The sequence below is a fragment of the Schistocerca americana genome, chromosome 4 (genome assembly GCF_021461395.2).
Source record: "Schistocerca americana isolate TAMUIC-IGC-003095 chromosome 4, iqSchAmer2.1, whole genome shotgun sequence".
Classification (NCBI taxonomy): Eukaryota; Metazoa; Arthropoda; class Insecta; order Orthoptera; family Acrididae; genus Schistocerca; species Schistocerca americana.
In genome coordinates, this window is record NC_060122.1 from 332,614,800 (window position 1) to 332,642,780 (window position 27,981).

At 45.2% G+C, this 27,981-nt stretch overlaps 1 protein-coding gene and 1 pseudogene across 1 annotated transcript in view; one reads left to right on the forward strand and one right to left on the reverse strand.

The window, feature by feature from the left end:
- Nucleotides 1-23,365, reverse strand: part of LOC124612629 — a 607,586-nt gene extending 584,221 nt beyond the window's left edge. Inside the window, exon 1 of the mRNA XM_047140925.1 lies at nucleotides 23,262-23,365. The gene's annotated coding sequence lies outside the window, so the exon portion shown is untranslated. The remainder of the gene's footprint in view (nucleotides 1-23,261) is intronic.
- On the forward strand, nucleotides 2,017-2,134 carry LOC124614602 (annotated as a pseudogene).
- Nucleotides 23,366-27,981: the final 4,616 nt, after the last annotated feature.

Sequence of the window (27,981 nt, forward strand, 5' to 3'; positions counted from 1 at the left end):
GAGTGAATAATAGTCAAAGTGCTGCGTTCATTTCAGTGCTCGCTGAAGTGTCTTAACATGACTCACAAATATGGTTCAGTCGGTACTAGCTATGTACATTAGGAGTCGGTGACAAGAATCTAAATGACTGATAAGAATTAGTAACTCAAAAACGAACAAAATTGTGGTCTGTTAATTTCATATTCTTACGAATATCACGACAATAATCTACACTGACGGCTCCATGGTGGCAACGGGGCTGTCAACCGGGGTTCGTCATATTGATAAAAGTAAAACAAAGCATATTATTGTCATCTCTCCCCTACTTGGGCGTAGAGTCCAAATCAAGATACGTTTTCAACCCGAGGACAATTTGATTCAGTATTCATGAATAGATATCCCATGTCATTGACTTACAAGTTACGCAGTCAGATTGTATTAAATAATCCCACTGCACAACAAGGAGTTAAATAACAATTACATGGATATGAAGCGTAAAAATTAGTATTAAACTACATACAAACCATTCAGTAGTAGTGCACTTAATTTATGCTTGGCTTTCGGCGTCGGAATAAAACCACCAATTTTATTTCAGTACTACAACTTTCGATGTCAACTTGACATCCAGTAACAATAGACGAACTATAATACAGTTAACTTCCTTTGTGTCCATTATAATTATCCGGGCTGTTATGCCGTGGTCGGTTGATGAATTCTGAGGTGATTCCCAACGTTTCGTCTCCGACTGCGGGAGACATCTTCAAGGGGGTCCGTAGCTTGATGGAAGGTCCAACACACACACTGGCTCGCTACTGACTGCCGCTAAATTCCGTGTCCGCGCGCCCCCGCGCCGCGGCGTGACGTCACGTGTTTTGAAAACGTCAGTGCAATTGGCCGCTGTCCGTCGCCGGTATATGGATGCGGGTGTTAAAGAAGATGTGTACCACTCGTCCACTACTGGGTGATGGCGACGGCGACGGACAGCGGCCAATTGCACTGACGTTTTCAAAACACGTGACGTCACGCCGCGGCGCGGGGGCGCGCGGACACGGAATTTAGCGGCAGTCAGTAGCGAGCCAGTGTGTGTGTTGGACCTTCCATCAAGCTACGGACCCCCTTGAAGATGTCTCCCGCAGTCGGAGACGAAACGTTGGGAATCACCTCAGAATTCATCAACCGACCACGGCATAACAGCCCGGATAATTATAATGGACATGATATTTCCGGCCGTGAAAGTTTACATTTTAGTAACTTCCTTTGACCACTTGGGGCAACAACGTCCCGGAAACCTGGCTCACCTGGTTGCAAATGAGGTATCGATACAAGACACAGTAACATCGGATCTCGTGCTGTATGGTCCTCCAGCAGTCCTACTGGAGGCCACCTAATTGCCCACTGTATAACAGCCAGTGAGATGGCAGTGTCTGGCCGTGCCGGCACGCGGCCATTGCCCGGGATGGGACGAGCAGCGGCCCTGAATGACTGCAGCGTGCTGCCCGCGTCAATGGCCGTAAACGTGTCCGCGAGACTTTCGCTGGGCTCCCCACGCCTGGAGTGAGAGAGCAGCGACCAGCGGGGAACACGTTCTTAATTGTCGGCTGCAGGCTGCAGGAAGCCTCGGCCCGCTTCCCTAACGAGCTCTCCACTTGCGGTCAGGCCCCATTATTGAAAACAGCGGTCGTGCTCCAGTTAGATCTCGCGGAGTAACAAGCTGCTTCGGCGTGTTGATTTAATTTCAGTCTCTCTTTTTTTTTTTTTTTTTTTTTTTTTTTTACGAACCTGCTGCCTGTGTCGCAGATCTGGCCCTCGATTTAATAGCTAGTGCAAGGGCGAGCCATTCACCTCATAAAAAATGTAAAGCAATTTTCATACCAAGGTTTGGTTTGACTACCACTATACTTTACGACACCAGGATTTACTGTAGATTCCATGCCAAGTCACTCACTTAATCACTGGGGACGTGAAGTTTCAATTTAGCGGCAAATTTTTTGGACCAATCTCAGTGCATATTATATACATTCATCCTATATATTCGTAGGCAACGGCCTTGCCGCAGTGGATACACCGGTTCCCGTGAGATCACCGAAGTTAAGCGCTGTCGGGCGTGGCCGGCACTTGGATGGGTGACCATCCAGACCGCCATGCGCTGCTGCCATTTTTCGGAATGGACTCAGCCTCGTGATGCCAATTGAGGAGCTACTCGACCGAATAGTAGCGGCTCCGGTCAAAGAAAACCATCATAACAACCGGGAGAGCGGTGTGCTGACCACACGCCCCTCCTATCCGCATCCCCTCATTTGAGGATGACACGGCGGTCGGATGGTCCCGATGGGCCGTTTGTGGCCTGAAGACGGAGTGCTTAGTGTTATATATTCTCACCGCTGTTGTCAACGTTTCGACGTTGGAGCTGCTACCTTTTAACCAGGTGGTTCCTAGCTCCTCAGTTTGCATCACGAGGCAGAGACAGCCCCCAGTCCAGTCAGTAACCCAGGTCCCCCACAAGAGTGTCTGTCGCGTTAACCACTCAACTACATAAGCGGGCTCCGAAGAGTCGTCAGGAACATTTTCTCTGGTGTATCTGGAGATATTTGCAATTTCGTTTTGGCAGCGTGCAGCTGGAGTCAGCCCAGAGAAATACTGCTCATCAGACATTTCATAATGACGCCTAGCGTCGATAAAGAGCATCGGTTTGTTTCCCATTATAATCAAAACCATTTTTAAACTGGAGTTTTGCATGGCCATTCGGTATAGCGATCTGAAATTAGTCTGTTGCCTCATTCGTTCCTTTGATATGCAATAGCAAAGACAGTAAAACAGGAAGTATAACCAATAGGACCCGCGGGGTAGCCGCGCGGTTTAGGGAGCCTTGTCACGGCCCGCGTGGCTCCCTCGTCGGAGGTTCGAGTCCTCCCTCGGTCATGGCTGTGTGTGTGTTGTCCTTAGCGTAATTTAGTTTAAGTTAGATTAAGTAGTGCGTAAGCTTAGGGACCGATGACGTCAGCAGTTTGGTCTCATAAGACCTTACCACAAATTTCCAAATTTATGACCAGTACTCCAGCAGCGACTGGGCAGCGCTTCTGCATAGCTGTTGCAGCCAGCACGAAACACGACGTGCTGTCAGTGATGCAGTACTGGTTATTCTTCGTGTTTTACTGTTCCTGCTAATACATACCGACAATGGGAATAACACACTAGCCTACTCTGAGACCATTTCATCGAATGGATACGAGAAATTCTATTTTAAAAATGATTTTGCTGGTAACTGCAAACTAAGTGACACCTTCCAACGACGCCAGGTGTCGCATGAAAGACGTTATGAGCAGTATTTGTTTCGGATGACTCCAGATACACTTTGAAAAAAAAAAAAAGAAAAAGAAACAGCTGCTGAAAGACCAGAGAAAACGTGCCTGACTGCTCTTAGGAAAGACATCCTGTGTATGGTGTGCCTGGAGGAGTGATTAGCGTTAAAGGATATGACAGCAACGATCATTAGAAGCAAAAAAGTGAAGTAAACATAAGAGCTAAAAGGCCTACTTAAAGGACTTGAGCACTTAGTTCATCTTCGATACTGTGAAACAAGCCTCTTATATTGCAAGCTTTTTGCTTTTCATATTTTGAGAGGTGGTAGTATGGGCCAAAGTATGAAAAGAAGTCCAGTAAACATAGTCTCAGAAGTGCATATCTTAACAGCAATTAACGCAAGAGCAAGCAAAAAGCTTTCAGTACAAGGGTTTTTTTTTTCTCTGTATTGAAGACGACGAAGTGCTCACAGCTCTTGAGGCATGCATTTTAGAGCCCATGTTTACTGGACATTTTTCTTCGAATGGTCGTTCCTGTTATATCCCTGAATATTGACCACTCCTTCTGGAACACCCTGTATATTGTTTCACGACGAGTAGTAAATATTTTAGAAGGTGGTAGTTTACCCTAATTCGAATACAGCTTATGTTCAGTTTTAGAGATACGACTATTAGAATGTAACCCAAACGAACATTCACAGAAGGTGTTAAGCTGAGGCTGACGATTAAGGTCAAAGTTGAATTCTTAAATTCCATTTCCCGCTTCAGTTTGGAAAAATTTGGAAATTTATGGTAGGGTCTTACGGGACCAAACTGCTGAGGTCATCGCTCCCTTAGCTTACACACTAACTTAAACTATCTTACTCTAAGGACAACGTGCACACACCCATGCCCGAAAGAGGACTCGAACCTCCGACGGGGGGAGTCGAACGGACCGCGACAAGGCGCCGTAGATCGCGCGACTATCCCGCGCGGCCCCGCTTCAGTGTTCTCTCTAATTCTGTCGACAACACCATGTGTAGTTCTTGTGAGGCCATGTTGGTGTTCTTTTATCAGGGCAGAGCTATTTACCTTCAGCACGGTAAATTAGTCTCTTGTGTTTACTTGAGGACTTTGCCTTTCAACTAGCCCCACAGGCAAAAATCTATAGGGTTGAGGTGTGGCCGGCTGCTGTGGCCGAACGGTTCTAGGCGCTTCAGGCCGGAACCTCGCTGCTGCTACCGTTGCAGATTCGAATCCTGCCTCGGGCATGGATGTGTGTGATGTCCTTAGGTTAGTTAGGTTTAAGTAGTTCTTGAATTTAATTGATGAAAGGGGAAAATACAAAAATGAAGTAAAAGAAGCAGGCAAAAAGGAATACAAACGTCTCAAAAATGATATCGACAGGAAGTACAAAATGGCTAAGCAGGGATGGCTAGAGGACAAATGTAAGGATGTAGAGGCTTATCTCACTAGGGATAAAATAGATACTGCCTACAGGAAAATTAAAGAGACCTTTGGAGAAAGGAGAGCCACTTGTATGGATATCAAGAGCTCAGGTGGAAACCCAGTTCTAAGCAAAGAAGCGAAAGCAGAAAGGTGGAAGGAGTATGTAAAGGGTCTATACAAGAGCGATGTACTTGAGGACAATATTATGGAAATGGAAGAGGATGTAGATGAAGATGAAATGGGAGATACGATACTGCGTGAAGTGCTTGACAGAGCACTGAAAGACCTGAGTCGAAACAAGGCCGCGGGAGTAGACAACATTCCATTAGAACTACTGACAGCCTTGCCAGAGCCAGTCCTGACAAAACTCTACCATCTGGTGAGCAAGATGTATAAGACAGGCGAAATACCCTCAGGCTTCAAGAAGAATATAATAATTCCAATCCCAAAGAAAGCAGGTGTTGACAGTTGTGAAAATTACCGAACTATCATTTTAATAAGTCACAGCTGCAAAATACTAACGCGAATTCTTTACAGACGAATGGAAAAACTGGTAGAAGCCGACCTCGGGGAAGATCAGTTTGGATTCCGTAGAAATGTTGGAACACGTGAGTCAATACTGACTTACGACTTATCTTAGAAGAAAGATTAAGGAAAGGCAAAACTACGTTTCTAGCATTTGTAGACTTAGAGAAAGCTTTTGACAATGTTGACTGGAATACTCTCTTTCAAATTCTGAAGGTGGCAGGGGGAAAATACAGGGAGCGAAAGGCTATTTACAATTTGTACAGAAACCAGATGGCGGTTATAACAGTCGAGGGGCATGAAAGGGAAGCAGCGGTTGGGAAGGGAGTGAGACAGATTTGTAGCCTCTCCCCGATGTTATTCAATCTGTATATTGAGCACGCAGTGAAGGAAACAAAAGAAAAATTCGGAGTAGGTATTAAAATTCATGGAGAAGAAATAAAAACTTTGAGGTTCGCCGATGACATTGTAATTCTGTCAGAGACAGCAAAGGACTTGGAAGAGCAGTTGAATGGAATGGACAGTGTCTTGAAAGGAGGATATAAGATGAACATCAACAAAAACAAAACTAGGATGATGGAATGTAGTGGAATTAAGTCGGGTGATGCTGAGGGAATTAGATTAGGAAATGAGACACTTAAAGTAGTAAAGCAATTATGCTATTTGGGGAGCAAAATAACTGATGACGGTCGAAGTAGAGAAGATATAAAATGTAGACTGGCAATGATAAGGAAAGCGTTTCTGAAGAAGAAAAATTTGTTAACATCGAGTATAGATTTAAATGTCTGGAAGTCGTTTCTGAAAATATTTGTATGGAGTGTAGCCATGTATGGAAGTGAAACGTGGACGATAAACAGTTTAAACAAGAAGAGAATAGAAGCTTTCCAAATGTGGTGCTACAGAAGAATGTTGAAGATTAGATGGTTAGATCATGTAACTAATGAGGAGGTATTGAATGGAATTGGGGAGAAGAGGAGCTTGTGGCACAACTTGACTAGAAAAAGGGATCGGTTGGTAGGACGTGTTCTGAGACATCGAGGGATCACCAATTTAGTATTGGAGGGCAGCGTGGAGGGTACAAACGTAGAGGGAGACCAAGAGATGAATACACTAAGCAGATTCAGAAGGATGTAGGCTGCAGTAGGTACTGGGAGATGAAGAAGCTTGCACAGGATAGAGTAGCATGGAGAGCTGCATCAAACCAGTCTCAGGACTGAAGACCACAACAACACAAGTCTAGGGGACTGATGACCTCAGATGTTATGTCCCATAGTGCTTAGAGCCATTTTTTGGTTGAGATGTGGGGTCCTTGTTGGTCAAGTAATGTGAATATTTCTGTCGATCAGTCTTACGAGGAATGTTCTGTTTAAGTGATTTGTAATTTGAGGACTCGAATGTGCAGAGAGGTAGATCATACCCATCCTTGTAGCCAAAGGAACCTCTTCCAATAATGCAGGAAGCACGTATTCAAGGAAGTCTAGCCAACGGGACCCAAAAAGACGTCGCCCCAGTCTCATGCAGTTTAGTGAAAACGCGAGTCAACTCTTTTGCATGTGGTACCCTGCGGTTAGCAAATCGTCTACCGTATTCTTCACACGCAGCAGCAACGTTTCCATTCCAAAACCCATATAAGAGTACCATATCGGCCTCTCAGCGTTTGTAAATACGTGCAGCATGCTTAAACGATGCTACAGAATTGCCAAGCAGATCACAATCATAATCACCGTTGAAAATTTCGGTTACGTAAACGAAAATAATAACGGCAGTCGATACATAATCTACAACTGGAGTACCAGTATATTTAACGAAAATTTACCTTTGTAACCAGCTGTATCTCTGTGACCAACAATAACTGGGATTGCCTACGCTCCACCTGTTAAATATCTAAATCGTCCTCAACGTTCTACTCCTAATTTCATCTCGTCCAGTGAGATAAATCACAAATGGTTCAAATGGCTCTGAGCACTATGGGACTTAACTTCTGAGCTCATCAATCCCCTAGAACTTAGAACTACTTAAACCTAACTAACCTAAGAACATCACATACATTCATGCCCGAAGTAGGATTCGAACCTGCGACCGTAACGGTCGCGCTGTTCCAGACTGTAGCGCCTAGAGCCGCTCGGCCACTCCGGCCGGCGATAAATCTCAAGTTGTTTCGATAAGCGCCAGCAAAAAAGTCGCAACACAGAAAATCCAGTCTTGATCTCTAAATGGGAACTGAGCCAAATTAATTATTTCGCCCCGTCCTTTGAAGCGCTTGTTTTATTTGAACTGAGTGAAAGGTGTTTCGTTCGCCTGTGAAACCGGTTGTCACGAAATCTGACAGTGAGGAAAAAAGCAATAACGACTGCCACTCGGTGATATTCATCCCTGAAATTCTCACACTCGTTGAAGAATTTTCGTCTTGTGGTACAGTGTTCAAGGTGGATTGCTTGCCATTGTTTTGATCTGGAACGTGCAGCCCTGTGTTGCGCGGTTTGAGCTCCCGGCAAGTCGACAACTTTACAGTAATCAGTAAATCGAATACGTAAACCACCCATTTCAGGTCCACGACAATACCCTCAGTTCGCGGTTCAACCTTAGTAGTGGAAGCATGTATAGAAAAACATAGCCGGCGGGGACGGCAACTTGTCGGGCCTTCGCGACGATATAGCAGCTTGTGTGTGATGTAGGCTTGAAGCCAGACACCGCAGCGAAGCGGGTTGCAGGCATCCATACGCCTACCCCACATCAGACTCCACTGCCGTATGAGGCGCTAGACTATCGTAATAACTAAATCACTTCCTCAGTTGCTGCAACGCAACACTAGAGAGCGTCAGGGTATTCTACTAATAACCAAAAGACCCCAAGTAATAATAATAAAAAAATTTGCAGCAATTTTTATTTTATTTTATTTTACTTTTTTTTCTATGGAAGTTTCTAAGCAAGTCTGAGGAAATTTCAACTCAACAGTTTCAGCCTATATACTACCCATACTCTCGGGAAGGTCGTCCCTGCATGAATATAAACAGTACTTGATATTTATCGAGCCGTGATTACAGTTTTATATACGTTGACACGAAAACAATATTCAGTGTCAGTTTCAATAAAAACCTATGGCTAAGAGTTAACGGCCTGCTTGGGCATAGGTTTTATTGCAAGTTCTAAGTTCCAGTCTTATGACATCAGTAACCAGCGCGTCGTTATAAAGAAAGAAATGTATTAAAAGGCCTAGACGGCTTTATTCCAAAAAAAATTCCGTGATGACATAGTTATTCAAGAAATTTATTTTCATTATTAATATGCAGTACACACCAGATCTCTACTTCCTTGTCCTTTTATTTGCCACAATATTTATCTTCAGTTACAGCTTCTCATTATCTGATGGTGCACATACTAAAACACATCACGTATGAATTTCAGTTAAATACACTCCTGGAAATTGAAATAAGAACACCGTGAATTCATTCTCCCAGGAAGGGGAAACTTTATTGACACATTCCTGGGGTCAGATACATCACATGATCACGCTGACAGAACCACAGGCACATAGACACAGGCAACAGAGCATGCACAATGTCGGCACTAGTACAGTGTATATCCACCTTTCGCAGCAATGCAGGCTGCTATTCTCCCATGGAGACGATCGTAGAGATGCTGGATGTAGTCCTGTGGAACGGCTTGCCATGCCATTTCCACCTGGCGCCTCAGTTGGACCAGCGTTCGTGCTGGACGTGCAGACCGCGTGAGACGACGCTTCATCCAGTCCCAAACATGCTCAATGGGGGACAGATTCGGAGATCTAGCTGGCCAGGGTAGTTGACTTACACCTTCTAGAGCACGTTGGGTGGCACGGGATACATGCGGACGTGCATTGTCCTGTTGGAACAGCAAGTTCCCTTGCCGGTCTAGGAATGGTAGAACGATGGGTTCGATGACGGTTTGGATGTACCGTGCACTATTCAGTGTCCCCTCGACGATCACCAGTGGTGTACGGCCAGTGTAGGAGATCGCTCCCCACACCATGATGCCGGGTGTTGGCCCTGTGTGCCTCGGTCGTATGCAGTCCTGATTGTGGCGCTCACCTGCACGGCGCCAAACACGCATACGACCATCATTGGCACCAAGGCAGAAGCGACTCTCATCGCTGAAGACGACACGTCTCCATTCGTCCCTCCATTCACGCCTGTCGCGACACCACTGGAGGCGGGCTGCACGATGTTGGGGCGTGAGCGGAAGACGGCCTAACGGTGTGCGGGACCGTAGCCCAGCTTCATGGAGACGGTTGCGAATGGTCGTCGCCGATACCCCAGGAGCAACAGTGTCCCTAATTTGCTGGGAAGTGGCGGTGCGGTCCCCTACGGCACTGCGTAGGTTCCTACGGTCTTGGCGTGCACCCGTGCGTCGCTGCGGTCCGGTCCCAGGTCGACGGGCACGTGCACCTTCCGCCGACCACTGGCGACAACATCGATGTACTGTGGAGACCTCACGCCCCACGTGTTGAGCAATTCGGCGGTACGTCCACCCGGCCTCCCGCATGCCCACTATACGCCCTCGCTCAAAGTCCGTCAACTGCACATACGGTTCACGTCCACGCTGTCGCGGCATGCTACCAGTGTTAAAGACTGCGATGGAGCTCCGTATGCCACGGCAAACTGGCTGACACTGACGGCGGCGGTGCACAAATGCTGCGCAGCTAGCGCCATTCGACGGCCAACACCGCGGTTCCTGGTGTGTCTGCTGTGCCGTGCGTGTGATCATTGCTTGTACAGCCCTCTCGCAGTGTCCGGAGCAAGTATGGTGGGTCTGACACACCGGTGTCAATGTGTTCTTTTTTCCATTTCCAGGAGTGTATTTAAAAAGAAATTGAATGATCAAGGTCCGACATTGAATACCTGCTATGACTTTACTAAACTGTCTATAACAAATTTTCTCGTAATTGTAAGTCATTTGAAGTCAATATTTCGATTTTGCTTCCGAAATCTACCTCCATTTATGTTGATCGCAGCCAACATCGTTAGAAGATACTTTTTGTACATGATTCATTTTCTTCATCTTAGGTATTCGTGAACCAGTTCAGACTCTGCTTTATTTTATTTTATATTCATATCGCTAGAAAACTTCTTTATTGATTTGTATTTAATGTTGTGCAATATTCGATTGCAAGCCTCATGGGAAGAAAGCATTTTTAGGAATTTTCATTGATTTTATTACGTGCTGCCACCATTTTGTGTTTCCCATTATTCTTCCACGAGCTGTCCGTCGGACAATGAGGCGAAGACGATTAAATGAGGTACTCTTCGATGAGAGTCAAAATTATTCGGTCCACACAGGAATTTTATTTTCACGCACGAGAACTTTCATGACGATTTATTTTATGTATTGTTGTATTTTATTTTATTCGATAAACCCACCGACAACCTTGAACATATCTTTAGAGAAAGTAACAATGAAAGTCATCGATAAAATTATTAAGAATAATAATTTGATTGTACAATAAGGCAATTATAGCGCTACAACGTGGGTGCCAAAGCATTTCCGTACCAATAGAGGTTCGGGAGATCGCTATATTCCGGCAGCAAAGAAGTATTTAGTCTGAAAGCTGCCTGACTCCATCCCGTCGGTCGTCAACAGAATAAAGTTAAACCAGAAAGAAGGCGAATACCATTCCTGACCGCTAGACTGTGTGTAAATTATTCGAATTAAATTACTGACCACACTGGCTGTACCTGTAGCCAGCGACTGTAACACACGCTACAACAGTAGAGCTCGACCTAGAGGTAACCAGTTCGAGTCATGGCTGTGGGAAACAAAAAAGATTATCTCCAGTATTTGATTGGAAAAGCCAGTGACGCGCAATTTCTTATCGTCAAACTATATACGATATTGCAGCGCCTGTGTTGTTAAGCGTATCCAAACGTATCATCGCATCGTTCTTCTTAATAGCACAGGCACTGCAATATCGTATTATTCCGCAATATCAGGCAGGGATTTCAACTGAAATGTGCTTCCCTGTCCGGAATTACATAATGTGTGGACGAGTACAGGTTGTCACGCAGGAACGACGACATATGGAAGTTTGAGTCTGGTCGTGAGTCGCACACGGATAGCCAAAGCGGTTAAGACGACCGGTTGCGTAAGGCGGGATAGCCGGGTTCGAGTCCCGGTCCGGTACAAATTGCTTTTGTCGTCATTCCCTTATACAGCTGATGGTTGTTCGTATTCGCAAGTGCAAATGCATTTCGTTTGTATTAAACTATGTGACACTTCTGAGTTTAATCTCCTATCTCTGTGTAGTATGTCGTCGGATGGGGGATGTATCACTGCAGATGGTGGCCCTTCCTTGGGATAATGTAGTAAGCTCACCCCCCAGCCCTCGATTTCTCTCCCTCCCTCTCAGCCTCACTTTTGCCCCACCATGTTGGTATCATCCTCTCTTCCTTTATATCATCATTTATTGGTTCAAATGGTTCAAATGGCTCTGAGCACTATTGGACTTAACATCTGAGGTCATCAGTCCCCTAGAACTACTTAAACCTAACTAACCTAAGGACATCACACACATCCATGCCCGAGGCAGGATTCGAACCTGCGACCGTAGTGGTCGCACGGTTCCAGACTGTAGCGCCTAGAACCGCTAGGCCACCCCGGCCGGTATCAGTTATTGTTATTAAGTAATATAGATATTTAGAAATTCATCATCATATATTATTATTACGTGATATTGATATATAGAAATGAGACAGTTTGTCAACTTGGATCAAATGGACTCTTCGTAGTTATTGCACTGTCACTTAGAGTTCAGTTCTATTACTACAACTCTGGGATACAACATCAAGTTGGTTTGATGTGGAATGTGTAGTGAACTTTGTTCCTGATTTCACTGTTCTGATCGCCGTTAAATGTAACTTTACGCTGTTAATCGATATGACAATAAAACAGGCATTCTGGTAACGGTCAGGTTGCAAAACTTCTTAAATCTAATTTAATTACATAAACTTTACACAAAAAGTTATCCACTCTACTCCATGTCGGCAGATCCAGATATTTGTGACGGATTACGATCTCACTTTGCGTAACTGCACATTCATCCGACGTGAAAAACCTCCGGAAACATTACGCTACATTAGGCACGAAACCGTTTAGCAAAGAGTATAGAAGCGTAAGATACGGTATGCTAACAGGCACTACACTGTACTGTACGCTAATTCATCACGGCCACTTAACCAGTTACGCTGAAGACGCAATCTTTCGACCACGCGGAGAAAGGCTGCCATCGCGCCTGAAGAAAGAAAATGCAAGACGATGCTTGTTTTTACTGACCGCTCGGCATCATCTGCGCGGCCGTCATACAGGACTGTCGCTTTTATCTAGTCGCTGGATAGGAATCTTTACCTACGGTCGTACTAGTGGTTTTAGAAGTGAAGTAGGATGCATCAAAGTAAATATTAACTTATGCGTAGGACTGAAAAGTGTTTATTTTCGAAAGAAGAAAGGTAGATTAGGGTTTAACGTCCCTTCGATGTGGATGTCATAAGACAGGAAGCCTGAAGTGAGTTAGGAAAATCACGGAAAACTTAAATCAGCTTGGTCAGACGCGGATTGCAATCGTCCTTCCGAATGTGAGTCCAGTGTGCTAAGCACCGAGCCACCTCACTCGGTATTTTCAAGGAAACCACCCGATTATATGGGTGTATCATTTATAAGCAGGCGCATGAGACTTTGGAGTTCTGTTAAGAATTATGTATAGGGTCGTTTACCTTTCAAAAATGTTTCAATGTGCCCTCCACCGACCTCACAACAAGGACGCAGACGACAATCAAACTCGTACCATGCATTTGCTAGCATGTAGTGAGTTACTGTATTCACTGTGCCACTGCAGTATAGTTGTTCCAAGGGGTAGCACATAAGCGGAATCTTGTAGTAACTAAATTCTGTGTGGTTTGAAACACAAACACTCCAGAAAGACACTTGAGGGATGGCCTACTTCTCGGCTGACACCAGGAGTAAATCCCTGTGAACCAACTGTAAATGTTGAATGCGCTTTACATCTTAATCGAGCATACGGGGATGCCCTCTGGATTTCTCCTTAACTAAACAGTGTCATAAAACAGCTGGTACAATCGTCGAATGCTTTAAAGTGTAGGAGGTGCTGTGCCGCACTCTCGATGAAGCTGTAACTGAACTGCATCAGGTGAAATAGAGAACGCAAAACGGTTTTTGTTTCTATGTTACAGCCCTCTCTTCAAGACGCGCGTTGGAGAATGGACGATTTGACGAGCGAGCGAGATGCACCAGGGAGACCCCTACCAGAAACCAAACGAACGAAAACTTACCACTAGCGCCAAGCTAAACTTTTTGTTTCGATGCATACGTTAAAATCCACCCCAATTTTTAATCTTCATTCTTGCAAAATCGGATGAGTCTTTTAGAAGCACTCTGTATAATAAAACTGCTATGCTCATGTGTAAATTACACCAGCGGCAAGACACAATCAATACCTTCACCGAGCGACAGCTATCGAAATTTTGCGGAAGACAGTGCCATTAAAGCAGAGTTACTGAACACGGTTTTCCGAAATTCCCTCACCAAAGAAGACGAAGTAACTATTCTAGCGTTCAACTGCGATGCCAAGAACAGTTGCCAACTTGAGTAACTTAGAAATAGGTATCCTCGGTGTAGCGAAGCAGCTTAAATCACGTAATAAAGGCATGGCCTCTCGTCGAGATCGCATACTAATTAGATTCCTTTCATCTGCATTAATTCTCTGAAAATCACACTGAAGTGCCTGGCAGAGGGTTCATCAGAGTACGCTGATATAATAGCTCAACACTTAGTAATCCGTTCGCTCGACGGAAGATCCGCACCTAAACACTGGAAAGCTGCGCAGGTTACATCAATACTCAAGAAAGGAAATAAGAATAATCCGCTGAATTACAGAACCATAACACTAATATCGATTTGCAGAAGGATTTTGGAACACATACTGTGTTGTAATATCATGAATTACCTCGAAAGGAACTATCTATTGAGGAATAGTCTGCAAGGATTCAGAAAGTATCGTTATTGTAAAACAGGACTAATTCTTTATAAACACGAAGTAATGAGTGCTGTTGACGGGTGATGTAAAATTGATTCTATGTTTTTAGATATCCAGAAGGCTTTTGACACCATTCCTCATAGGCGACTTCTAATTAGTTCGTGCCCTTGGAGTAATGTCTGTTTTGCGACTGTGTTCTTGGTTTTCTGTCTTAGTAACTGACTAAAGTGACATCTGGCATTTCCCAAGGAAGAGTTACAAACCCTCTGTCGTTGCTAATCTATCTAAACAATTTAGGAGACAATATGAGCAGCCCTTTTCGATCGTTTTCAGGTGATGCTGTCACTGACCGTCTAGTGAAGTCATCAGAAGATCAAAACCAATTGCAAAGTGAATTAGATGAGTCATCTGTATAGCGCGAATAGTGACAACTGACTCTAAGCAATGAAAACTGTGATATCATCCACACGATTACTAAAAGGAACCCGATAAATTTTGGTTACACTATAAATCACACAAATCTAGAGGTTGTGGATTTCACTAAATACCTAGGGATTACAATTACGGAGAACTTAAATTGGAACGATCACGAAGAGAATGTTGAGGGGAAGGTGGATCACAGACTTTTATTGGCAGAAAATTTAGAAGATGTAACAAGCCTACTAAAGAGACTGTCTTCGTTGAGCTTGTGCGTCTCTTCTGGATTATCGCTTGTGTGGTATGGGAGTCTTACCAGATAAGATTGACAGGAGACATCTAAAAAGTTCAATGAAGGGCAGCTCCTTTCGTATTATCGCAACCAAAGCTAAGAGAGTGTAACGGTTATGACCCGTGTGTTGCGACGGCTATCGTTAAAATAAAGCTGTTTCTCGTTGCAACCAGATCTTTTCACGAAATTTCAATCTCTAACATTCTCCTCCGAATTCAAAAACATTTTACTGGTGACCAGAAACATAGGGAGAAATGATCACCGAAATAAAATGAGAGAAATCAGAGCTCTTACGGAACGATTTAAGTGCTCGTTTTTCCTTTGCGCTAGTCAAGAGTGGAACGGTAGGGAAATAGATTGAAGGTGGCTCGATCAGCCCTCTGCCAGGTACTTAATTGTGAATTGCAGAGTAGTCCTGTACTTCTAAATGCAGAACTATAATGAAAACACTTCACTAGCGCTCACCTCAGTCGTGTGCAATTTACAGCCATGCAGCTAAAATGTCCATGTGACCCAGCTAGATAAACACCAGGCTAGCACCCACATTCTGTCACAGATACATGCTATGCAAAAATTAGGAAACGTTCTTCCACTTGAACATGAGATTTATTCTAGATTCAAGCAGAGGAGGTACACAAATCCTATCAATGGAAGAGCGGTGGTGTCACGAAAGTCATTCGGTCAGCAACTGAATCATTAACATTGCCCAAACCCATATAACAAAGCTGACCGCATACAGGAACGGGGAAAGGCAAGGCAGGGGAAGAAGCTGACAGGTCTATATGACGTAAAATAGACTGACTGAAAAAAATCGCAACATCAAGAAGAAGTTGTGCGAGATAAACGAAAGTTGGTAGGTGTGTTTCACAACTGAAAGATGAAATCTACTGAAATTTTGCACCAGTCGCATAAAAGTGGCACTAGTTACGCTACTATGAGGGTGCAAATAAGGTTTGCTTTAAACGCACGCTGTAATTATCGTGAGCGTTACTTGCCTTTGACATTTGACGTGGTGGTTTGATGACAGTCAAGAATGCCATCATCAACACCTCAATGAGTTTGAGCGAGATCGTGTAATAGGGCTATGAGAAGCTGAATGTTCCTTCTGCGATACTGCGGAAAGACTTGAAAGGAATGTAGCCACTGTAATTGAATGCTGGCAGCGGTGATGCCTGGAGACCGGGGTCCGTGCGGCCACGTGGCACCACGGAGAGGAAGGATCATCGTATTCGGTGTACGGCTCTGGCGCATCGTACTGCTTCTGCTGCAGTAATCTGAGCAGCATTTGGCACCACAGTGACACAAAGAAGTGTTAATAAGCGGTTACTTCAAGGACATCTCCGAGGCAGACGCCCTGTATTGTGCATTACACTGACTGCACCGCCATTTTCGATTTCAGTGGTGTCAAGCGAGAGACCACTGGATGGCAGGATGGAGGTCTATTGCGTTTCCTGATGAAAACTGGTTAGGACTCGGTGCCAGTGATGGCCGTGTGTTGGTTAGAAGGAAGCCGGTTGAGGCCCTGCAACCAACTTGTCTGCGTACTCCACACACTGGTCCTAGAATTGGAGTTATGGTCTCGGGTGCGATTTCGTTTGACAATGGGAGGACCAAAAATATGTACGTCAATCTGTTGATTCGACCTGTCGTGCTGCCATTCATGAACATCATTCCAGGGGGTGTTTTCTAACAGGATAACTCTGGCCCACATACCGCTGTTGTAACCAACCTGGTCTACAGAATGTCTACATGTTTTCCTGGCCTGCTCAGTCACCAAATCTGTGTCCGGTCGAGCACATATGACACGTCAACGGACGACACTTTCAGTCATCCACAAACAGCATTAAATGTCCCTGTATTGGACGGCCAAATGCCGTAGACACGTAACTCAGTCCCACAGACTGATATCCGGCACCTGTACAACACAATGCAGTCTCGTTTTCACGCTTGCATTCAACAGTCTGGCGTTTACGACTTCTTCCCGCTTACATGAACCTGTGCTTTCACAATGTTTGTTAAAAAAAGGGTTCAAATGGCTCTGAGCACCATGGGACTTAACATCTGTGGTCAGCAGTCCCCTAGAACTTACAACTTCTTAAACCTAACTAACCTAAGGACATCACACACATCCATGCCCGAGGCAGGATTCGAACCTGCGACCGTAGTGGTCACGCGGTTCCAGACTGAAGCGCCTAGAACCGCACGGCCACGCCGGCCGGCCAGTGTTAGGCTCTTAAATATATTACCTAGACAAATGTATTCCCAAAGTTTCATTACGCTACAGCAATTATATTTTGATGTTGCCATTTTTTCCGTCAGTGTATGAACACCCCGGGTTCACTGCACCTTTCTTTTTAGCTAAGGCTGTGGCGAAATTATGTGCAGCGCACTTCTGTGACTTCAGAATATAGTACGGAAGCAGCACTTAGTGGTTTATAAGCGTAATTCTACTGGAGTTAGCGAGCGGCAAATTCCGCGTTGACGCGTTCCCTGTTTTCAGCTTTACTGTGATGGAGGGGCCATACCAGAAACAAATCACGGCGACCTTAAGGTGTTCCGGGGGCGAAAACACAGGTGGTCGTCGGCGGCGCGAGGATGATGTGTTTACGCCCGAGTCCGCTAACCCGTTCTCCCGGCGGGCCGGCCGTGAGTGGCTACATCAACGGAGCACGCGTTTAAAGGCGCATCGCCGCTTACGCAACGCAACGGAGTGAACGCGATGCTTCGGCCTTCTAACACGCTGCTTCAAATATCATCCGCCACGGCTGTAGACCGCTGCGAATCATGCGGGGGGCGTGATGCGCTTCTCAGTCTCATTTAAAGATCGGGCCAAGTGAAATTCAGCTCTCATTACGAAGAAAACGCACACGTAGTACACGGTATTGTTCTTATTCGGCACGCGAGATGAATTAACCGATTGTACGATAAAGTTTTAACTGTAGATGATGGGAGGAGGAGGAAGATCGATTGTGAGACGTCCAGACACAGTAACAAATTCCAGAGATTTAATTGTCAATAGTTACTGCATTTAATTCCATCGCTATGCAGCTTTCCATTTCACCCAAACTTGTTGGAAGGTGAGACACATAAACGGAGTCTTGTAGCAATTGAGACCCACCTGGATAGCCGAGTACGTTATCGCGTCGCTTTCTGGATACGGGGAGTCACCTGATCCGGATCCATTCCGCCTCGCAGATTAACGACAAGGACTTGTGAGCCGCGCACATGGATGTGGTTTTTAGGCGGAGGCAAACGCCGAGCTGGTATCCACGTCCTGCTTCAGATTCACGTCAAGCAGACATTTGGTAAACTTTTCACGCTTGCACATGGGATGCACTCTAGACGCAGACAGATGGGGTGGACGGAGATTCCCATCCTTTGGGTGAATACGATACTGATGACTATAGATGCTTAGTCTCTTTAGACCTGTAACGATCATTATCACTCAGCAACTGAATCCTTTTTGGTTCTAATCACAACTGTCGCCTCAAAAAACGCCAGACATGCACTTCAGGATTGGCTGACTCTCGGCTGGCGCAATGAGGTGACCTCTGAGGACCACAGGTAATTGTTGAACGCGCTTTGCTGAAAACATCGGTCCTGCTGAAGTAGACTATCCGCACAGTAAAACAAGTGTTGCTGAGGATAACATCTCGGCTTAGGCTGCGTATTCGTTCTAGAGTATGTATAGGCGTTCGAAAAATGTAAGAATTATCTTAAAAGCATCACACAGTAACATACAGCAGATGCATCTGATACTGAAATTATATGTTCTAAAACCGTATTTCAGATGTCTTTATATTTTCATTATTATTTGATCTGAACTTCCCTCATTCGTTCATTTTTTTAATAAATACATCATCTGTCCAAGAAGTTCCGATACTCATTTTATTCTTGCCGTGAAAGCTATATCAGCGCAGGATCTACAATGGTAGCTTGAACTAAGATAAGTAAACAATAGCTGTGCACTGGACCAGTCAGTTGTGAGCAACCAGTGTTAAGTAGAGGACGTGCGACCATAGTGTGTCACAAACAGCATTGTGGCTACAGCTCTAAATCCAATCATCAAGACTGTGCAGAATGTTTTGAAGAAGAGAAAAGAGTGTGAAAAATTGTTCCTCACACCTTGACTCCCGAACAAAAATAACGATGCGTGGATGCCTGCCAAGTCTTGATTGAAATGAAAAATGCGGCCAATTCTTTTCTGGAAAAGTCCTGACTACAGCGAGGTCACCTCAGCTGAAACATTAACTGGCAACTGCAGATGGAAACAACAATGAACTGTTCCCAGAACGCCTAAAGCGATCTAGGAAGCCAATGAAACACTTAAATTAAGGCATATATGCCGGAATTTCAGCCCGTCTGCTACTCCAAACACGTCACCTGTCTTATTCACTGTGCCGTAGCTACATTGTTTGAACTTTTTCCAGTGAAAGTAAGTAGAGCGAATGTATGACTGATGGCGATGTTCATAGTCTACAAATAACTGAACCTTATGTTATTTCAAAATCTATGTGAGATTTATGCAACATTAAACTACACAATGATATTATCATAATGTCCGCAGCTCGTGGTCGTGCGGTAGCGTTCTCGCTTCCCGCGCCCGGGTTCCAGGGTTCGATTCCCGGCGGGGTCAGGGATTTTCTCTGCCTCGTGATGACTGGGTGTTGTGTGCTGTCCTTAGGTTAGTTAGGTTTAAGTAGTTCTAAGTTCTAGGGGACTGATGACCATAGATGTTAAGTCCCATAGTGCTCAAAGCTATTTGAACCATTATCATAATGGAAAAATTAAAAATGTGTTCCGATGTCTGCGGCAACAGAAGTACGTAAAATGTAAAATTTCCGTACTGCAATATCTGCTGGTGATTGTGTTTGGAGAAAAGGTGACCTTGCCTCAGCCAAGGTAAAGGTCGTGTCAGTATGAACAAAAAATCGAATAAGTGGAGGAGAAAAATAAATAGTGTACCGATTTTACATTTTCCGCCCTCGGCTTCTCAATAAATCTGTAATAACTGTTAAGAATTCCGAGTGTTCGTCTAACGTATTTCCTTACGAAAACAGTGGTGTGAGACGAAAAGTCGTATGGAGATGGTGTAAGATTTTGATCCTCAAAACCGCAGAAACGGAAGACGAGTGGACAAATCTAACCCAAACGTTGGGGTATTTTAAAATGAACACTGCATGAACGGAGGATTGTTCCTTCTACAGAATACACTGAGCGTAAGACAAGTGACTTGATTTCAGAAGAATGGAAAGAAAAACCGTGGTATCTTCGAAAGGTCGTGGGAGTTAAGGTTCTGAATGAATATAAACAGTGATAACCCGTAGTTAAAACAACAGAATCGACAAAATAACATTTTCAAGTAACGAGAAAGTAGTGAAACAACATTCAAGTTGTTGAAGAAGAAAGACGTCATTGATTACTTGATTCTCTGAATAAAGTGCAATAATGTAATTTGTTAATGGATTCCACGTATCAGTTGACCCAAGAGCTGTTGTGACACATCAGTTTCCGCTTTTCATACTCACAGGATGTCTACAAAATATAGATGAAGATGTTCTGCCTACTTCATTCTCCGAGTGAAACCGAGATCGCTTAAGCAGATCCAGGTTTTAGATAGCGGACTCGATGATGGTTGCTGTTTTGTGAGGACCGAAAAGGCTTCAGTATAGTTGCTCATTGTAGCTACATAAATAAAATACTTGCTTACGGAATATCAGTTAAAATGTCACTGTATAGAAGACTTATAAGAGAAAAAAAAGAAAAAAAACAGGCGGACAATTTCAGAATTGGATCAAGGAAGAAGTTGTGAATCTCGGGAATGTTTCCTCTTAAAATTCCGAGAGAGCATCTATAAAGACGAGTAACGAAACAACATACCACATACTTACAGTTATGGTAAGGATATGTGATGTTGTGTAGATATTTACTAATAGTCGTTCGTACCGCCCCACATCTGCGAATGAAATAGGAAGGCAGCAAAATAGTATTTGTAGATTGTGTACCCTTGTCATGCACCGTACGGTGGCTTGCTCGCTCCAAACATAGGTTCATGGGTAACTGTCGTAGTCAGAAATGCTCTTGCAAGTATTTCTGCTCATAGTTAACACACACGCCGAAATTTTCCTACCCAATGACACAAAAACTGACAAACCAACAGTTTGCTGTTGTCTTTACGTTTCTCACGATATCTTACTCATATCCTTTTCTACTAAAGTGGCAATCGTTTTAGCGAACGGCGCTGGTAAGTACAAGACAGTTATGTGCATGTAAAAGATTCGGTGCATTCACGCTTGTACTTCTAGATTTCCTGCTCCATATGTTAAATACTTGCCTAAACAACGGACTGAAAAACAGGAAGTTTTCTACAAGGTAACTGTTGCGCCCAGTTCGAAACTGTTGTTGGATGAAGTATTAAGTTCACGATTGGTGACGATAAAACTATTGCAAGGGTAGGAAACGTGAAAGAAATTACTTTCACTTGATGTACTAAAAGACAGTTCTCACTACATGTTGATAATGCAAGATAATATATACAACCAAGAAAAAGAAGCCATGTCGCATGAATAATGGCAAACTTTTAAACACCATAATTTTGTTGAAGTAGCTAGCACTACGATGTGACATCATATAGAGTTAAAAATGAAATCAGTGGAGGGGAAAGATAATGAATGACTCACATATATTGGGAGAATTCTGGAAAATGTGAGCGTGTGCTACGAAGACAGCGGCGTTTGTTGTCCTCAAGTACGCGTGTTAGCAGATGTCTAAGGAATTTGGGTATGTGTTACTAAGACCTTAAGAAATGGATGTAGAACATATGAAAGTGCTCAAGTAACTTAAACGTGAGTCCTGAAGGAAAGGCGGCGTTGTTCTCCCAAACTCCATCTGGATACATTTAAAGAAACAGAATTCAAGATAGAACGGGCAACAGCTGCATTGCCTTCCTCACGTCCGATACGTGAAAATAAAATGAGACTGGGGTATGTTTGAAGGCATGTAGACAGTGTTAAACTCTTCGGTTCGAGTGAAATGAATAAAATGGGGAGTGATTAATGCCGGTAAGTGGTAATGATATAAAGCTTATTGATGTTGACGTTGGAACTGTTCTCAAACTTATCCGAGGAATTTGTTGGAACTGAAAGGCAAGCGGCCGGAATAGGCTGCTGCGTTTGTAAACACCGACAGGTGTGGCTCTCCTGCCAGGCTGTGTCACCGTCAAGCCTATGGTCTGTTTACATGTTTCCACAAAAGCTATTCGTTTGAACATGAGGACGTACAGTTTACAAAGCTCTTACTGATAAGCTAGGAGTTTTTACACACTCCCTCTTGCAACAGTTTTAGCTGTACCTGTAACTAGCCAGTTCGTTATAAAGTAAAACTACAAGGATTTTTTTTTCCCTCAAAGTCAAATCATTCATCAGTTGCAAAGTTGGAATCTTTTGTTGGACTTAACCGGTTTCGACAGATTAATCTGTCAGCTCTGGAAATTCAATACTGGTTTATAATATGGATAAGCAGACGTCAAATTAGGATGTCTTAACCATCCGAACATAATTTGACTTCGGCTTGTCAAAGATTGTGAGCCACTATTGAACTTGTGAAGATAGCAGATTAATCTGTCGTAACTGGTAAAGCCCTCCACCCCCCCCCCCACCCCCCCCCCCCCCCCCCAAAAAAAATGCAATAGTGCAGCTGATGACTGCTTTTAAATACCTTAGTCGGTGAAAAAATAACAGCTATGAACAAGATCATAAATACTTTTTATCTTATTATCGCAAGACTATATTCTTCCTATATACGACTACAAAGCCTGGCGTAAGAGCCCGACTTGATGGTGTGTACAAGGCAATACTCGAAGCCTGCCACTTTATCTTTCAAGCACTGTCACTGAATTCGTCTTTTCAAGAGCTCTGGAATGCCATTAAAAGAAGAATGCTATCTGCAATATCTCGGTTGATGAAAGGGCTTATTAAGTTTTCAATCAAATTAGATGCCTCTGTTCATTTTCATGTGCCGAAAATCACTTTTTATACCTTGAACACTTAGGTAAATAAAAGGGTACTACGTCTTACGCGATTCAACCTGTGTGTAGGGTACCAACGAGATTCTCCTCTGTGCCATTGGCGAAGTGGGGAAGTGATTCTCGTTCACTGTGTAGCCCCCGACAACTAACTTACGATGACTCGCCGAGTACATATGTCGAGACTAACGCACGGCGGGGAACGCGTCGTAACAGGCCGGGCCGACCGCGTGGCGCACCTGCGTCGGCCTCTGACCTAAGAGAAGGCGGCCCTACCTGGCTCTGAGGCTGGCTCCTCCGGGCCTGCCGGTCTGGTTTCGGGAGGCGGGCGGCGCGGGGGCGGCGGTGGAGGCGGCGGCCGCGGGGGCGGCTGCAGCGGCGGCGGCGCGCAGGGAGGCGCTGACAGCGCTCGTCCGGGGCAGGCGCGACGCCTGGGGCGGCGGCGGCGGCGCCTTGGCGGCGGCCGAGCCGGGGGGCGCGAGCCGCGGCGGCGCCAACAGCACGAGCAGCGCGAGCAGGAGCGGCGGCCGCATCTCGCACGGGACTGCGCCAGCGCGCCGCCGGGCCGACCGCCTGCTCGGCCGGCCGCCGCCGCCGCCGCCGCGTGGGCCGCGGAGGGGGAAAGTGTGCCGCCGCGGCAGCAGCGGCCGCCGCCGCCGCCGCCGCCGCACTTGTCGCCGTCTCCGCCGAGGAACCGCGACTTCCCTTCCGGGCGACCGCCCTCCACGTACAGACGCACTGCTCTGCTTCCGAGCACACGAGAGACGTACACCGATGAGCCACAACACTACCATCTGCTTAACAGCGCGTTGGTCCACCTTCGCCGGCAGGAGTGACCGAGCGGTTCTAGGCGCTACAGTCTGGAACCGCGTGACCCCTACGGTCGCAGGTTCGAATCCTGCCTCAGGCATGGATGTGTGTGATGTCCTTAGGTTAGTTAGGTTTAAGTAGTTCTAAGTTCTAGGGGACTGATGACGTCAGAAGTTAAGTCCCATAGTGCTCAGAGCCATTTGAACCATTTGGTCCACCTTCGGGATGCAACACATCAGCGATCCGCGCGGCACGGATTCGGAAAGCCCATGGCACGTTTTTGGAGCTACATGGTACAGGTCACACAATTCCTGTAAGTTACGAGCCAATGATTTGTGGGCACAGGGCTAGCCTCCTACACTGAAGAATCTGGCACATCTGCTTAATACCGTGTAGCATCCCCGTGAGCACGCAGAAATGCCGTAACACGACGTGCCATGGACTCGAAAGTGTTGCTGCAAGGACCTGACACTATGAATCCTGCAGGGCTACCCATAAATCTGTAAGAATACGAGGGGGTGGAGGTCTCTTCTGAGCAGCACTTTGCAGGGCATCCTAGGTATGCTCAATAATGTTCACGTCTAGGGAATCTAGTGGCCTGCAGATGTGTTTAAACCAGAAGAGTGTTCCTGGAGCCACTCTGTAGCAACTCTGGGCGTGTGGTGTGTCGCATTGTCCTGCTCGAAAGTGTTGCTGCAAGGACCTGACACTATGAATCCTGCAGGGCTATCCATAAATCTGTAAGAATACGAGGGGGTGGAGGTCTCTTCTGAGCAGCACTTTGCAAGGCATCCTAGGTATGCTCAATAATGTTCACGTCTAGGGAATCTAGTGGCCTGCAGATGTGTTTAAACCAGAAGAGTGTTCCTGGAGCCACTCTGTAGCAACTCTGCACGTGTGGTGTGTCGCATTGTCCTGCTCGAATTGCCCGAGTCCGTCGGAATACACAATGAACATGAATGGATGTAGGTGACCAGACAGGACGCTTCAGTACATGTCACCTGTCGGCGTCGTATCTAGACGTATTAGGGGTCCTATGTTCTATATCACTCCAACTACACACGCCCCACACCATTACAGAGCCTCCACCAGCTTAATGCCGCGCCGTATTAGCCGAGCGGTCTAGGGCGCTCCAGTCATGGACTGTGCGGCTGGTCGGGCATGGGTGTGTGTGTTTGTCCATAGCATACATTAGGTTAAGTAGTGTGTAAGCTTAGGGACTGATGACCTCAGCAGTTAAGTCGCATAAGATTTCACACACATCTGAACATTTTTGAACCAGCTTAACAGTTCCCTGCTGACATCCACGGTCCATGGATTCATGATGTTGTTTCCATATCCGCACATGTCCTTCCGCTCGATACAATTTGAAAAAGACTCGTCCGACCAGTCATCAACAGTCCAATGTCAGTGTTGACGGACCCAGGCGTGGCGTAAAGCTTTGTGTCGTGCAGTCATCAAGAGTATACGAGTGGGTCTTCGGCTCCCAAAGGCCATATCGATGATGTTTCGTTGCATGGTTCTTAAGCTGACACTTGTTGATGGCCCAGCATTGAAATCTGCAGCAATTTGCGTAAGGGTTGCACTTCTGTCACGTTGAACGATTCTCTTCAGTCGTCGTTGGTTCCGTTCTTGCAGGATCTTTTCCCGGTAGCAGCGATGTCGGAAATTTGATATTTTACCGGATTCTTCAGTCGTCGTTGGTTCCGTTCTTGCAGGATCTTTTCCCGGTAGCAGCGATGTCGGAAATTTGATATTTTACCGGATTCCTGATATTCACTGTCCACTCATGAAATGGTCGTATGCGAAAACCCCCACTTCATCGCAACCTCGGAGATGCTGTGTCCCGTCACTCCTGCGCCCTCTATGACACCGCGTTCAAACTCACTTAAATCTTTATAGCATTGTAACAGCAATAACCCATCTATCAACTGTGCCAGACACTTGTTGTCTTATACATATCTCTGTATTTGAATATGCATGCCCATACCCGTTTCTCTGGCGTTTCAGTGTATGTTTCACATGTGTTTCTTCGTATTCATCGTATTCATATCAGGCGAATTTGGTGCCCAAGACATCATCCCGAGTACACTATCATACTCCTAAAACTTTTGTAGAACATTTTTGAACTTTTGACACTGACATTTATCTTGCTACCAGCTGCAGTGGGCAAAGTTCCCCTGTGTATTTAATATCTGCCATACAAACTGACTAGCCCTGTACCTTATTGATACTCATAGCGAGTGCAAGCCACGTGGGAAACAGTAATAGCTTTAAATCGAAGTGCAGATCTTAATCACTGGGTGTCAACAGAATGCGACGAATGAATACCTGCGGCATCAGGTTCTAGGCTTCCAGTCTTGATTTTTGCAAACATACACCTATTTCAAACCAGAAAGTTTAGTAATAACAGTGACATCATAGGTTACTCTTTGATTGCTTTTTAAATTACATATTAAATTGATATATCTGCACGCATCATCTACCTAAAATCCAAGTGTAAAATACATACTTTTATCATTACAATATACTTAATTTTCTGCAATAAATTTTTATGTTTATACATTGTGTATATCAAAAAATTTGTAGCCTATGTGCACCCAAATGTTCATTAGAGGACCGAGTAGAAATGTGAAGTAAATTGGCCAAAAGCTTTTAGAGATTTTTGGTAACAACCTTTCCCCTTTGTATACTACACACATATATGTTTCAAGTCACATGATCAGATCTTATGTAGACATTGATCTTCCTCTTGTCTTGAAGGTAAATGTGCAAAATTTCGTAAACACCAGAATGAAACTGTAGATTTGTGTGAATTACAAGCTAACAAAGGAACAAACGGACACTCTTCTTTTATCTACATATATTCTTTTATTCACCGCTGAGGCGAAGAGAGCGATCAATGCACGAAGTCGAATATACCCATTTGGTAAAACACCGTGCACTGCTGCGTGATGAAGTTGCTAGCTGCCTTCTACACATCCTCGTCCGACAGGAATTGTCGACCCTTCAACGCCTGTTTTAAGGAACCAAGGGTGTGATGATCCCCTGGGGAGAGATTAGGGTTGTAGGGTGAGTGCTCGTGCGTCTCCCACTTGAACTGACCGAGCGAGGTGGCGCATTGTTTAGCTCCCTGGTCTCACATTGGGGAGGACGAACCGCGTTCGGTCATCCTGATGTAGGTTTACCGTGATTTCTCTAAATCGTTTCAGACAAATGCCGGGATGGTCCCTTTGAAATGGCACGGCCGACTTCCTTCCCCTCCTTTTCTAATCCAATGGGACCGATGTCCTCACTGTTTGATCCCTTCCTCCAAATCAACCAACCAACCACTTGAGCTGGCGTAGCTTCTTCCAGATCGACCAGCACCGGACTTGGCGCACCATTCCACAACGGTGGTTTTCGACAGACATGCTGCTCCATACGCATTCTCCATTCTCCAATGGATGTCTACCTGTGTTCGTCCTTCGGCAGTCAACAAAAGAATAACAGCATTATGGTCCTGCTTGGACGCGTTTAGCAATAACGTCGCATAGTTCACGCACATTTACTGCACGCACGTTGGAAAGACATGAATGCCACACTAATGCCTTGCCCGGATGTCGGTGCGTATATACCCAAATCGGAGTGCCGCCTGTTACAGAAGATGTCATCCCTGTGGGAGAGGACATCAAGCAAGAAAGATGCAGGTGGTCCACAACAATGACCATGTGGTCGACAGCTATAATCGCCACTTCGATTGCTATGACAGGCCACATGGAAGGCTAGATCAGTGTACCGACAGCATAATACTGCCCCACCATCACACGACGGGGTACACATTTCGAGCACCTGTTTTCCTGGATGGTAGCACATCCGGAAATGTCCATCGCTGTAGCAGCAAGAAACGTGATTTATCAAATCAGGTGTCATGTTACCATCCAGTCTCGATGATTCCGTGCCATTATAGTCGTAACTGACGGCGCGCGTTTTACCATGAAATATCGGCTTAACAGGAGTCTTCCGTCCATAAATCCTTCCCCTTGTATCGCCCCCACTATCCACTTGTACAACACTCATATTTACATAGAAGTGAGTGATCGGCGATTACAGGTCCAAGTGAAGATATGGGTTGATCACATCAGGGGGCGATACCAAATAAGCCAGGCAAGCTAACACGACCGATGTACCTCAATTTTCTCATAAA